General features: G+C 39.3%; 1 protein-coding gene across 40 annotated transcripts in view; it reads right to left on the bottom strand.

Moving 5' to 3' along the window:
- The window catches only part of RBFOX1 (RNA binding fox-1 homolog 1), an 881269-nt gene that overhangs the window by 239864 nt on the left and 625866 nt on the right, over positions 1 to 15539 (bottom strand). Inside the window, exon 1 of one of the 40 annotated variants that reach the window (XM_068147205.1) lies at positions 8104 to 8200. The exons of the other annotated variants lie outside the window; for them this stretch is intronic. The gene's annotated coding sequence lies outside the window, so the exon portion shown is untranslated. Of the gene's footprint in view, positions 1 to 8103; positions 8201 to 15539 lie in introns of those variants that run through there. 40 annotated transcript variants of the gene reach the window in all.

The raw sequence follows: 15539 nt of genomic DNA on the forward strand, positions 1-15539 counted from the left end.
TCACAGAACATATCCAGTTGGAAGAGACCTCAACAATCCTCCAATCCCAACCCTCAACCCAGCACTGAAAGGTCAACACTAAACTATTTCCCTAAGCACCAGGTCCACAAGTCACTTGAACATCCCCAGAAACAATGACCTTTTAGTGTAGAAACATTTCCTAATAACCAGCCTAAATCTCCCCTGGTGCAAATTGTAACCACTTCCTCTGGTCCCATTGCTTGTCATCAAGGAGAAAAGGCTGGCCCCCTCATTGCTCAAAACTCCTTCACCCTTCAGGAAATCTTAGAACAATGAGGTCTCCCCTCAGCCTCCTCTTCTCCAAACTGAACAAGCCCAGCTCCCTCAGATGGTCCTTGTAGGTCCTGATCTCCAGGTGCTTGTGTTTGTGCCTTCAGAATGAGAAAACCTAAAGCTTAAGGTCATCCAGAATTGAACAAGTCAGATGTCTCCCCTTTCTCTTGCAGTGAAGTATTTCCCAGCAAAACACACCTGAGCATCAACACTAATTTTGAGTCAACAGTACTGGTGAATTTTTGCCTAGGATATAGAAACACCTCTCATTAACAGGGCCTATTAGTCCATATTTCAAAGAATTCTTGCAAGTGCTTTCATTTCATGCAGCCTGGCCAGTCATTCTGGCTGGATAAGAAAGACTGAGAATTTTAAAGCACTAAACGACATTCTATATTTGTATCATTTTGCAATAGCAGAGCCAGACCACAGATGCACATGCTCTGGATATTTGTCACTTGTGAGAAGCTGTTCTTTTCTGTGTCAATCTTCCTGAAAAAGTTATGTAGGCTGACAATCTGCAAACCCAAGCATGAATGCAAAGGTTAGAAACTACCAACTACTTTCTTACAGGAATTCCTACACACCCTCAGTGTGACTACTTCAAGCGAAAGAACAAAACCTTGCAAAATCATAGAATCAACCAGGTTGGGAAAGACCTGAGATCATCCAGTCCAACCTATTACCTAATACCTAACACCTAATGACAACTAAACCATGGCTCCAAGTGCCACATCCAATCCTTTTTTGAACACCTCCAGTGACCAGGACTCTGCCACCTCCCTGGGCAGCACATTCCAACGGCCAATTATTCTCTGTGAACTTTCTCTTCACCTCAAGCCTAAACTTCCCCTGGCACAGCTTGAGACTGTGTCCTCTTGTTCTGTTGGTGGTTGCCTGGGAGAAGAGACCAACCCCCACCTGTCTCCAACCTCTTTTCAGGTAGTTGTAGACAGCAATAAGGTCTCCCCTGAGAATTCTCTTCTCCAGGCTAAACAATCTCAGCTCCTTCAGCCTCTCTTCATAAGGCTTGTGCTCGAGACCTCACCCCAGCCTCACTGCCCTTCTCTAGATGAGTTCAGGTGTCTCAACATCCTTCTTAGGCTGAGGTGCCCAGAAGTAGACACAGTACTCAAGGTGTGGCCTAACCAGTGCTGAAGGACATGGGTGTTCTGCAGAAATAAACCATTTGTAGTTTTGAGCAAGTTTTACTTCAGTATTGTGTTCAGCATGCTTGTGACTATACACATGCCCATCTGAGACTACATGAAGAAAAGACAAGAAAAAAAAAAATCAGACAAAATTTGTATTTGGCTGAAACAAACAAACAAACAAACTGATAACAGAATCACACAATCACAGAACATATGTGGTTGAATACACAAAGATTATCCAGTCCAACTGTCAACTCAGCACTGAAGGGTCGACATTAAACCATGTCCCTAAGTGCCAGGTCCACATGCTGCCTGAACACCCCCAGGGATGGTCATTCCTTTGCTGCCCTGGGCAGACCATTCTGATCTTTTCAAACCTTTTCAATGAAGAAATTTTTCCTAACATCCAGCCTAAATTTCCCCTGGTGCAGCTTGCAACCATGTCCTCTGGTCCCGGCACTTGTCATCAAGGAGAATAGAGTGGCCCCCTCCTCACTCCAGCCTCCTTTCAAGTAGTTGTAGAGAGTGATGAGGTCTCCCGTCAGCCTCCTCTCCTCCAGACAGAACAACCCCAACTCCCTCAGATGGTCCTTGCAGGTCCTGCACTCCAGGCCCTTCATGAGTCTTGCTGCCCTTCTCTAGACATGTTCCAGCACCTCAATGTCCTTCCTATATTGAGAGGCCCAGGCCTGACACAATACTCAGTGTGTGGCCTCACCAGTGTACAGGGGGATGATCAAGCCCCTGTTCCTGCTGGCCACAGTGTTTCTAATACAAGCCAGGATGCTACTGGCTTTCTTGGCCAGCTGGCCACAGTGCTGACTCATGTTCAGTTGATTAACTAATCAGTCTAGAGGAAACCACACATTTTAGTGGGCCTTCTCAGAGGTTTCAGAGTGCTGTCAAAACCTGGAATGAGAACTCACACCATTCAAACACCACAAATCACCACGACTGGCAGTTATGATTTTATCTAATTTGTATCTTTCGAAAGACAGGTTGACACTAATTGTCAATTTTCAGGTTAAAAAAATTCTTAACTCCTATGCAATTACCTTGCATACATATAAAGAACTCAAAACAAATGAACAGATAAGGAAATGTTTTTGTTTTCTAAGAATTTGGAAAAGTCAGAAATTGCAGTTTGGCAGCTTGCCTCCCATTTGGCAGGTATATGAAGAATGTATGCTCTCAAATATTTTGCATAAACTTACCAATATGCAGGGGCATACTGGTTTTTGTTGACATAAAATGTCTGAACTTTCATGCAAAAATGTTTAAACAGTCCTAATTTCATTACTCTATGTGAACCGAGACCTAAATATTAAAAGCAAACAAACAAACCAACCACATCTTATTAAGTTTCTGATATTCTTGCAAATTAAATGCCATGCATTGGTACATAAGCACCTGAAGGACTTCACTGCAAAACAAGAGAGAAAAAGCTTCTCTTGAGATTGAAAATGTCTAGTTTGTTAAAAAAATTGTTGCAAAATGATGGCAGCAGACACTGCTTCCTGGACCAAGAGGCTTTGACCCACAGAAGGCATCCAAAGCACATGATGCAAGCAGCAGAAGCTGAGTCTGTCACAAGTCAGATAAAAGCATTATCAGGAGTCCTTTGCATACTCCCAGGCTGATGACTGGTGGCACACAAGCACAGCTGGCAATGCAGTTACAGAAAAAGTGTCACATTTCTAGCCAAAGCTTGGGAAATCACTTCAGACTGCACAGGAAAAAAAGGGAAGAAAAAGCTATTATCAAGGATTCTAGATGGCAAGGAGCAGTTCAAAGAAATAAACCACCCAACTTCTGCATTGTTTCATTTGCTGCTATTTTTCTCCTCACCTGGTTAAATCTGGAAAAATATTGAATGTCTGCTTATTTTTATCTCTAAGAGCTGCCCTTTGTTTTAATACAAAATTGCTTTACATTTCTAAATTACAAACAACATCCACTGATCTTTCAGGTATGGCTTTGCTTCCAAGTCTAAGAGTTTTCAATGCAAGTTCAGCATAAAAATCCACTTTAAATTCTGTTTTCACATTAATAACTGGACTTCCTTTTGCCCCAACAACTCACAAATGTCAAATAACTAAATAACACAGGCACAATAATAGGCCCAAACCCAATAAAGAATAAAGTAGCCTTTCTTGCCTGTCAGAGGACCCCATTTTCTATTCTGAGCAGGCAAGCTGAAAGCACTGCTCTTCTGTCATTCCTTGACAGTTATAGACTAGTTCTGCACCTTATTAAAGATTAAGGTTTGCCCAGGCACTCTCTTTTGGCCATCTCCTGTCCAGAGTCCAGCATTTATTACGGGAGTGCTGGAGATTAGTACCATATATTGTGCTTTGAAAGAATGCTATACTTGGGAATGAGGCCACATAACCAAGCATCACTGAGCAATTCAAAAATTCTCAATGGAAGATGACAGTATTTCACTTAATTTAATCTTCCTAACCATGTCCTTTGGGTAATATATATAACCTATTCCTCTCATTTAGGTTATCTGGGATTCTAAACCAGAGTAAAACTAATAGTAGGTTGTCTTTTTATCATGAAAAAAATGGATTTTTGATTTATCAAAATAAATGATGGATGTATATATCCATGAATTATACAAGGCCTTACTATGTTTAAGCAATTGGTAACTGGGTTTGGTCTGATGCAAGTATGCTATAGCAAAAGAGTCATTACCTGTGGTGGCATTCCCACAGAATGTTGTGTTCCAGACTATGTAGCAAAGACGATCATCAACATTTTGGAGAGGCCACCATGAACCATTGTCAGCCAGTTCTCAAGTAAAATCATTTTAAAGTCTGTGTGATTTCATGGATCACTTAACACTCTTGTCTGGACCACAGTTTGAATAACTGTTTTGCAAGATCAGCATTTTGAAGGAGCACTGGTACTTCATTCTAAATTGATGTCTTAAGGACTTCTCCTCACTTTTGGAGATGTGCTAAAAAGTAATTACAAATGGCCAAGTGGCAAAGATTGCAGCTATGTAAAAACTTTCTCCACTGCAAAGATCTACAACCCCACCCAAACCAAAGCCAAGAAAAATCCAAGCCAAACCAAACCCCAAAACCAAGACCAAAACAAAACTAAGACAAACGGGCAAAAAACCCACCCAAACCACCAAACAAATAAACCCCAAGCGTTTCAAATGGGCTATGGCACTTTCACTTTAAAACAAAACAGAACAAAGCAAAACAAACAAAAAACAACAACATTTTGTGTGAGAACAGATAGATGGTGGATTTTCCTGGAACATCAAAAAGGAACTACTAAGTACCACTTCAAAAGGGTATTGGAAAGGTTTAACCTATCTTCCATACATGCTACATGAATAAAAGCATGACAACTTGAAACATACTAAAATGCACACAATAGAGACAGGGAATTCTGCTTGCTTCAGTCAGGCTGGTTTGGGTTTTGTTGTTTTGCTTTTTGTGTGGTTGTTTTTTGGGAGGTAGTGGGTTTTTTTGAAGTTTTGTTTCTCTTTGTTGGGATTTTTTATTTGTTTTAAATATTGATAATTGGTGGGAGAGTCTTTCCTGCTCAGTCTTTATATTAAGGAATACATTCACCCAGGAACTAAAGCAACAGAATTTCACTGGACTAATACGTCCACCAACAGTGTATCCAGAATTACTGATGTCAATTAATCATTATCTATAATCATTAATGTTGATTTGAACAAAATAAACTTATGAGTGAACTCCCAAACACCGAAGAACTGGAAGACAACTCCCTCTGCTCCGGGTACACATACCTTCAGTTTGACTATTGTATACCATGTGCACACAGCCAGACTTCACTAAGTCAGCCACACTGCTGGCCTTCTAAAAGGCACGGACCATCAGGGTGTCTTGATTATTAAAAAGCTCTGAGGCTTCAGACCAGCATCCCATGAAGAATGCTACAGCCCTACAGTTCCACTGACTGGGAACAGCACAGTGTACTGGTCTAAACGTCATATGGTGTCGTGGTGGAAATGGACCCAGATAGTTATGGATCACACTCATAGGCAGGTAATGACACAGTGAAGATGGTCTGTTTATTATTAAGATAGAAATTAAAACAGTGAGGTTCCACCTGCTGAATTATTTACTACTCAACATGATAAGCATGCTAAAATGTCATTAAAGCCTGTGTCCTAGGAACACAGGAAGCTCATTTATTGACAGGATATATACCCACAGATTCAAGAGACTTCCTTCAAAATGCATGCAGAATTATCATCAGAATATGTTTCCATTACACTTTGCCTCAGAGAAGCCAATCGATACAGTCCTTTCCCAGCTACCTATTTGGTGTAAGTTTCCGGTAAAGCACTTGACAAAGTTATTATTAAAGCCAATTAAAGACTACACTGTAAAAATAACTAGTGGCTGTGGCATCCTGGGGTGGGATGGAGGAAAGTTAAACAGAGAGAGAAAAGCAAAGGAGAGAAGAATATTCCACAGTTCTAAAACAATTATTTGCTATTGATGTAGAAATATCATTATTCTCAGTACAAGTCAAAATGCATTAGCATTCCATCTGCCAATGCTGCAGCACCCATTTTTCTCCATTTCTGTTTGACCTCAAGCCTTTTATGCATAAATGTCAGGGCTCTTTACAATTAATCATGTCTACCACAGACTAATTGTGGACAACAGTAGTGCAATTAACACAAATTTGCTTCACATATTCATGAACATCCAAAAAGCATTCATTGACAGAAGTGTTAGTTACCTAGCCACAAAAACTGACTATTCTTTTCTTTTCTGTTCTGTTTTCAGGCAGCCTCTGCATTAGGAAGCTAAGCACACCATCAAGGGTCAGAGCAAGATTGGAAATACATTCTACCAATTCATAAAATATGATTTCTTCAGTGTTACTTGCTACACAGACATGGTCAGGAGGAAGCAAACAAAATGACAAATATAAAACCCCCTCCCCCTTTAATCTTAAGAGCAAGGTAATCCAGAGAACACAATATTGAAGCACATTTAGCTTAATAATAATAATTAAAGATATTTCTTTTATGTCTACCTACATTGAGATAATTTTAAATAAATTATTATTATGACTACTAAACATGATTTAAAAGAAAAGAAACCAAAAAGTCATGACAAATGATGAAATGATTAGATTTGCACTGGTTGTCTTGATTCATTCTTAATACTGTGCCTGGTACTTTATTTGAATCTCACTGAAGAACTGCAGAAGTCTCTCTAACCAGAGGAAGCTATTTGTAAAGCCTGACCTGTACACAGCAGATGTGACAGACTTTTTAGTTTTATCTTTTTTTAATACATGCTTTACATTAAAGAATTTCTTGGACAGTTGTGCTATTTCTACCCAGGTCCCATGGCTAATATTCACCAAGCCTCATAGGAGTAAACTATTCTCACTTCAAACAATTGTTACAGTTTGAATCCAATTGACTCTAGACAAAAGTACTGAGATAATCAGCATATTAAAGCCAACACTATAACCATATGTTAATTATGTAAATGATTCATTTTAATCAGCTAGAACCATGTAAAGAGTTACAAGGAATGCAAATGTAGGGAGTTATTAAAAATCTCATTATTATTCATCTTGGTTCCATGCGTGAATGTATCCATCCAAACAGATGAATTAATAGTTAGATGAAAGATGAAAGAGCTAGAGGGGAAGTCTGTGGGAAACCATCTGTCTTGCTTTGTATCCCTCCCAGGCTTCAACTATACTGCAAAAGCTACACGAAGAACAACCCCAGAGAAGAGCCAGCGACTGTCTGTGCAGCACCTCAACCAGTAGTCTTTGCTGCTACAAAAAAAATGTAGGGAAAAAAAATCACAGTGCTTCTCTTCCACTCCCAAACTGATACCTCTGTGAGTGGGCCCTGGAGATGGAGATATCTGAATAACACTGCTGAAGAAATGCTACAGGAATACGGTGCCATGCTGGCCAAAATACAGCAAGTATTGATCTATACAAAGGTTCTGGAGTATATTAAAAAAATCCTTCTAAAGAAAACCCTCTTAAAATTGTCAATTACATGTTAAAATATATTCAGGAGCTTCAAATACAGGTCTAAATCACCACATCTGAACTGCTTCTCCTAACTCCAGCAGAAACCCTGTATGTAGGAAACAGACAAAACCCCTTAGCAATACTGCAAGAATCTGTAGTTTGAGCAGTTTTCCAAGAAACATGGAGGAATTGCAATGTGAATAAAGTCTTATTCCTGATGGGGTGATTTTTCATTTAGCCCATTCTCACAGTTCTCTGTGCACAGAAAGCTAATTCTACACAACAGTCATTTGTTTGAAGAAAAGCAAGGGTCAAAAGCACCTCAATTTTGTCAGTGCTCTAGACACAAAGCAACACTATGCCTACTGCATAAGGAAATATGGATTAGATTGAAAGGCAGTGTACAAAGGCACGGAAGGAATAAAAGCGTTGGCCTGTTTAACACAGGAAAGTAGCTAAACCCCATCCCATAATTCCTCATAAAATCTTGGAGAACACTTTCATTAAAATTAAAGATACTATTTCCTTTCTAAAGCCCTGGTGTTGTGGTATAACCCCAGCCAACGACTAGGCAGCCACTTGTTCATTCCTCCTCCCTCCCAGTAGGACGGAAAGAGAACTGAAAAGAAGTAAAACTCACGAGAAACTTGACTGCATCATTGTGGTAGTGGGGACCATGTTCCCCACTCTCCCTTCGATGGCATGGAATATCCCCTCTTTGGCTGATTTGGATCAGCTGTCCTGGCCATGCTCTCTCCCAGCTTCTTGTGCACCTGCTTGCTGGCAGAGCATGGGAAACTGAAAAATCCTTAACTTAGGATAAGCGCTACTTAGCAACAACTAAAACATCACTGTCTTATCAGCACTATTCTCACACTAAATCCAAAACAGCACCGTGCCAGCCACTGGGAAGAAAATTAACTCTATCCCAACCAAAACCAGGACATTTGGTTACAACCAGCTTCCTCAACTCTGCAGATGAAACTCAAACTCCAGAAACAGAAGGAATGAAGAAAATTCAAGTCTTTAGTTCATTACAACTCTGAAAAAAAGCTCTTCTCTAAGAAACTGTTTTGATTCTAATAAAGACAGTTAACAGAAATAATTTTTTTTAATATGCTTGTCAGTTTTCAGAAGCTTCATAAAGCTTTGTTCTCCGTACTCTAATTCTTTCATGTTTTCCTGCCTGATGTCTCCTAATGCAGTTTCACTGGAATCATTCTATTTTTGATCTTTAATCCTTTTATATGTTTTTTTCTTTGCTTACTCTTGCATGCCTTTGTAGTTTCTGTAATTGGGTCCTTGCACCATTTTAGCAGGGTTTAGCACTGTGCAGCTTGACAAGTAAAAGCAGAAGTGAGAATAATCTATCACTACAATAAATAAGTGAATAAATTTACATATCACCAACCTAAAGTGAATGCTTCCTACCAGCAACTGTAAACTGTGATTCTCCTCATTCTGCATTGGCTGGTGAAGCATTTATCCACTCTGTGATCCAGAAAACAATACATGCAGTTTCACAGAAAACATTCCAGACCACTAAAAGTTCGTTTAAAAGGGCTACAGGTGCACTGACACAAGACTTCATTAATTTCTCTTGGAAGTGCCCGTGTAAATTGAAGTTAGGGAAAAATACTTGACAGCTTTGCAACTATTGACTGACATTCTTCAGCAAAGCTTCACTGAGTACAGAGCATGACTGGAGCAACTCCTGGCAATAATAAACAAAGCAGGTGGGGGGAAAAAAGGCTATGCTTACACCAACTGAAACAAAGGGAACTGGTGAACTTTTAAGCACGTAGCAAACCCTTGCTAGTTTTCTAAACACTGTAAGCTCTGCCTTCCTGAGAAGTTTCAGATATGTCTTGAAGTATTTATTATCTTCACAAGGTTTTCACCTATTTTTTGAGTGATGCTTGTATTTCACAGAAAAGTTCACACAAAATAACTAAGTCTAGATACAACCCAAAAAAAATAAGCCAACAAGTCCACTGATTTTCAAACTCCATGCAAGTTGTCTCCCAAAGAATAACATTGTGGAGGATTTTAATTTTGTACTGTATGCAACTACCTCAAAATCTGTCCCTGAAAGAGCAAGTTTCATGAAACAAAAATACATGATCCATGTTAGAAAGATCTCTCCACACATGCTCCGGACAGAAATCTTTCTCATACAATTAAATCGCCATGTATCTTCAGATACAGACATGAAACAAAGACTAAAACATTAAGCAAACTGAACAGAGTTCCCAGGCTTACACTCTTGATTTTGTTCACATTGCAAGGATCACTTCTTATTTATGAGGGCATTGATGCATAAACCAGAGGAGAGGGGAGAATGGTAAATCACAGTGGAAAAAAAAGAAACTGAAAAAAAAAATTATACTGATAATGTGACAGCTTTAATTTGCTAACATCTTGTTTATTGTTATGAGCATAAGCAGATGAAATGATAACCTTATTATTATATTGCCCTCTGTTCATCCACAATATAAGTGGTAAATTATATATGAACTCCAGAAAATTTATTATTTCTTAAAGATGCTCTATCATCTGTATCTTGTGTCTAGGAGTGAGCAGTAAGGGCATTCTTTCATCTTTATCCATTTCTTATCACACACTGACCTTTTACAAGCTCTCCCCAGTGCTGGAAAGTAAAAAGGGAGAGAGCTCTCATTATTCTCTGAGATTATGTAGTAAATTCTGCAAGAACAAGACTTGGCAATGGTCATCTGCTGGCCCTGAAGAAGGACTGAGAGGCTCCACCACACTTTCTACACTCACTAAGGCCTGGTTTTCTAACTAGGTCTATTCATACTGCACACAACTCAACATATTAACACTCCTGTGAATAACTAAGGAGAAAACAAAACAAAACACAGAACAAAAAAAAACACCAATAAATAAAAAGGGCAAGAAGATTCCTGAAAGAAATGTGGTACATGTGAGGGGTTTTTGAATCACTTTATACAAAGTGATACAAATAAAAACTGGCAAATAAATCCCGCTTTGCTAAGGCTCATTTATTTTGCTTTAGTTCTGTGTTTCTTAATCTCTCTGCTTTTCCATAACCATTTATCTGCCTTTTCCTGATCACAGACTATTCTTGATCCATGCCTCAGAGTTTCAGATTCTATCATCAATATTAACACTAGGGGAATACTTGAGAAAATATGATTATATTTACTGAGTGCTAGGATCCCACTTCAGGAAAGCACTTCAGCATGTGCTTTACTGTAATTTCAGTGCCTTCTTGAACAGGAATGCTCCAAAACACATGCCAAAATGCTGCCTTTTACTGGAGGCTGTCAAATTAAATATAGATTTTAAAGCTTTAAAAGCCCTGTGAAGAGTACATGCATTCATACATTATGCTGTCACCTAGCTTAACAAACTCTAACAAAAAAAAGAAAAAAAGAGGAGAAATCATACATTTAAGACAATAATTCTCTAAAGTGCAGTTATTATCAAGGGATAATTAAGTGCAGGTAACACAATGGTAGCACATCAGTGCTTTGTTTCCTGTTTTGCCATTAATGTAATGTTATCCCTACTAATAACACACATCATTGCCATCACCCACTGTGTTGGGGTTTCCCATTGGCACAAGGGAAGACCACACATTTCTTGTGTCTAAAGATTCTGGGGTTTTTCTGCTGTGAGTTCCATAATGCCATCCACTCAAACATTGGGTGTACTAGAAGGTGGTCTCATGTCACAGTAGTTCAAAAACCCCCCCTGAACACTGCGGTAGTTACCTATATCCTGCTTCAGTGTAAATGCCACACAGTAAAATGTGGGGGTTTTTTACCCCACATATTTCTGTAATACCCACAGAATCACAGAATATTAGGGGTAGGAATGCAGAGTGCATTGTTGACTGATGTAAACAAACATATCCAGGTGGAAGGCTGTGGTGCTCCTATTTATTGGACATTCAGACATACAGATACATGCTTTCACAAAGCCATGCACAGAAACTGGTTGTGTCACACATGGAACAGCAACCTCAAAATTAAGCCTCAGTTGAGCTGCTGATGAAGGAGGGATACATGAAAAATCACTAAGGAGCCAGCCTGTGCTTTGAGTGTTTTTCTTCCTACTCCACAGAAATCTGACAACCAAAAACTGCAGACAAGGCTTCAGAGTGATGATTATTTAAATAGATTACTTTACAAATGTCACCCTTTGCAAACACACAGGCAACATGATTGCTGTTTCTTCCAGCACTGTATCAGAAATAGACTCAATAAATGGGATGTTTAAAAAATCCAAACATTTATGAATCGTTTGAACCTACTGTACTCTGTCTTGTTTACTGCTGCTCTAGGAAGCTTTTCTTAAAATAACGTGTTAAATCTCAGAGGGATTATCCTGAAATGAAATTTTTAATAACAGCAAAATAAACTCATCCTTCACAGTGCTCGGTGTCTCATGACTTAGTGTTAACTCTCACCTCTCCTCCCCAGTGCACATCTGTTTCTACTAGCAAAATTTTATTATCTCCCACTCCAGTTTCAGGTGTCTGAAAGGAAGGCTCCATACATTATAATGTAATGTTCCTCTGAAAAAGCAAAATTAGATGCCCAAGTATTTTTGTGGATCTAAATTCTTCGCCATGTCTCACAACTGTAGGAGTCTAAGGAAAACTCTAGAAGGAAAGACTGAAGGAATGAAATTGCACTACCTCAAAAGAGAAGGCTGAGGGTGGCATCACTGTCTTTAAGTAGATAATGTCCCACTATGTTGAGGATGGAAATAATGGATTTTCCATGCCAGCTCTGCATAAAATAACAGTGGGAGGTTATATCTCTAACACTGGGGAAAAAAATCCCACCTCTAATGCCAGTGTAAAATGCCTGGAATGGTTAGAGAGTCCCCGTTGTTCAAGATGTTAACCGGCTCAACAAACATCTGTCAGGAATGACACACACAAAGTTGATCTTGCCTTCAGGCAGAGAAGTAGATTACATGATCCCACAAGGTGCATTCCTTCCCTATTTTTCTCCATGCCTGTGAAATACATCACTGCTAGGGGTGGCACCCTTCAAGAGCTTCCTCATTTGTCTGTGGGTATTTTGCATTTTCGATCTTGCAGACAAAATACCCAGCAGGAACCAATGGCTAGAAGTGGAAATAAAGAGAAATGTCCTAACTGCAAGGGTAATTAAACATTCAAACAGTTCAGTAGGGTATCAGTGAAACTGATGGAATCAAAATTACTTGGATGTTTAAAAAAAGATTAAATCTTCCAAAAGGTCTGCTTTAAGCCAGTCACTGTGAGAAATTCTGTAGCATGTATATTCAAGAGGACAGACTGAATTATCATAATGATCCTTCCTGGCTTGAACATCTTTGAATCTCTGAATTGGAAATCCCTCTTCACAGCAAGAAACCTTCCATACATAAATGTATACATTCACCTTCTGGTTGTGACCAAAAAGGCAAGACATAACAACAACAAAAATATTAGGCTCTGTTGCATTAGAGCAATGGTTTTCAGTGAAGAAGGTGGAATCAATTTTTAACAAAAACGTTCTGTCCTGAGACAGAGAGAGAAGAACCATTACATGACCAATTTGATTTTTCTATTTCTGCAGTAGGTAATATATATTCAAAGTCTCCTGCTCTGTCAGAGAACAAAAGCTAACTATTAAGCAAAGTCACAGAGTACATACATACACTGCTCTTTTCCAAAAAGGCCTGAAGGGTAATTAGCACTAACGACTTCATCTTTTTCTTGGATCACAACAGCTATTTAACAAACCCCTTAAAACAAAAACCAAACCAATAACTAAGTTTCAGTTACATTTATAACTTTTATCCTGCTTTCCAAGGAAACACACCTTTTTAGCAGAATTATGTATACATACAGAACAACAGAGTGCTAAATGGAACAAGTACTAGAAATGCTACAGTATCAGTGTACAGCATAGCAACAAATTAATTGTTTGGTTTTGGTCATCAGTAAAACAGATGGCTTTTTGGACAGTACATTAGGGAATCACTTCATGAGCTAATAGGCATCATCCTCAAGAAATACTTTCACAAATACTTTAAATGCCTCTAGCATTAAGTGTTCCCCAAAAATACGTATCATGGATCTGTCAGGGATCTGTTTCTGAAGGTGTCTGATTCCCAAACCACAATCTATTTTTATGCTGCAGATGCCAATCAATTTTTTGCAATGGAACTGAAGAACGGTGCTCAAAAGATTTTTACAGAGAAGTGTTCCGTTTGGCATAATAGATTGTCCCTGGAGGTGTTTAAGCCCAGGCCGGATGAGGCTCTGGCCAGCCTGATCTAGTGTGGGGTGACCCTGCCCATGGCAGGGGGGTTGGAACTAGATGATCCTTGTGGTCCCTTCCAACCTTGACTGATACTATGATGCTATGAAAAGAGATAACAGTGCTTAAACAGCAAGAGGATAGAAATAAGAGGCACATGAAAGTTGAGAAATGTGGCAAAATGTGTAACATTACAACAAACTTGTAGGATGGTATCAAGAAAAGGAAACGCTGGGCAGGTTACTTGCTGTGTCAGAAAAGAAGTGCTGAGAAACAAGCAGGAAGAATAAACCTATGAAATATGTGCTTATTATGTAGTCTGGCTCTGACCCAAAACTACTTTTAAGTATTTCAGGTACTTAACTTCTGGAACCCAGGGGAGGAAAATCTCCGCGATGAATTCAACCAACGCACACTGAAAATGTAAACCAGAAAATGTCATCTCACTCATCCAGAAGCAACACTGTGCATTTATTAGTGTTTTGAAATAATCTCTCTCATGCTAAATAAATTCAGTAAATAATCAGTGGACTACCTGTTCCCTTCTTGATCTCCTACTTTTTATCACAACCAAGAGAATAAAAACACCTCTCAGCACTTTATTATAATTCTGCTAGAAGGAGGCTTTTATGTAAAAACTATTTTGTGCAACTCTGTAAGAATCAACAAATAGTGCAAAAGATAAATCTGCAGCCAGAAACCTTCCATCAAAATAACTGCAGAACAGAAATAAACATACACACTACGTGACTTAACATGCAAGGAATCATATTAAGGCACATGCAAAGGCCATGCACTGCCCAGCAATGTTCTTGGTACTCCTAAGAAGTCTACTACTTCCAGAACACTAACCAAGAGATATTTAAGATATTCTCTCTCATAGTAACAAAGCATATCACAGAATCAACCAGGTTGGAAGAGACTGCCAAGATCATCAAGTCCAACAGATCACCCAACCCTATCTAATCAACTAAACCATGGCACTAAGTGCCTCGTCCAGTCATAAACACCTCCAGGGACGTTGACCCCACCACCTCCCTGGACAGCCAATTCCAATGGGCAATCACTCTTTCTGTGAAGAGCTTTTTTCTAAGATCAAGCCTAAATTTCCCCTTGCACAGAAGAGTCTCACTCGCCTTCACAAAATACAGGTAACTGCATATGATCTGTACAGGAGACTACACAGCAGCTGTCTCCTCATTTCTGCCATGAACAAAGACAGCATGAGCTACTAAACACTTAGATCCATCTGAAGAGGAATTTAACAAGGACATTACATGGAGAACTACGAACAGAATAAAAACAGGGAATCAGCATTTGCAGATTTGTATCTTATTACAGAAAAGTAAGACCAGAACAGCAGACAGGGTTGAGTTCTCTTGCACATCTCAGTGAAAAGATTACTGATTGCCCAGCAACTTACAGATTCTCTTTACAGAGCTGGCACAGAGCATTTTACATTATTAAATGACAGGCATTACACAACAGAAAAGCAATGTCTGTCTTGCATTTCTCTCTCCCTTCCTCCCCCCTCCCCCCCCCCCCCCCCCCCCCAAACCACTAAAAACATAAAAAATACAAAAGACAACTGCTATGAAATACTCACTGACATTTTTAGGTCACCACACTTGCATAGCGTCTGTACGATATTTTGATACAACAAAAATAGTCAATCACAGCGACTTTTTGAGACACAAGGCAGGCATGCTTTTCTGGAACGGCCAACTAGATGGTGTTCAGTTACAATACCTAGCACAAAACATGAGAGTATTTAGTTCCCAGTATC

The sequence above is a fragment of the Melanerpes formicivorus genome, unplaced genomic scaffold (assembly GCF_026170545.1).
Source record: "Melanerpes formicivorus ecotype bairdi unplaced genomic scaffold, bMelFor1.0.p_v2 SCAF_14, whole genome shotgun sequence".
Taxonomy (NCBI): domain Eukaryota; kingdom Metazoa; phylum Chordata; class Aves; order Piciformes; family Picidae; genus Melanerpes; species Melanerpes formicivorus.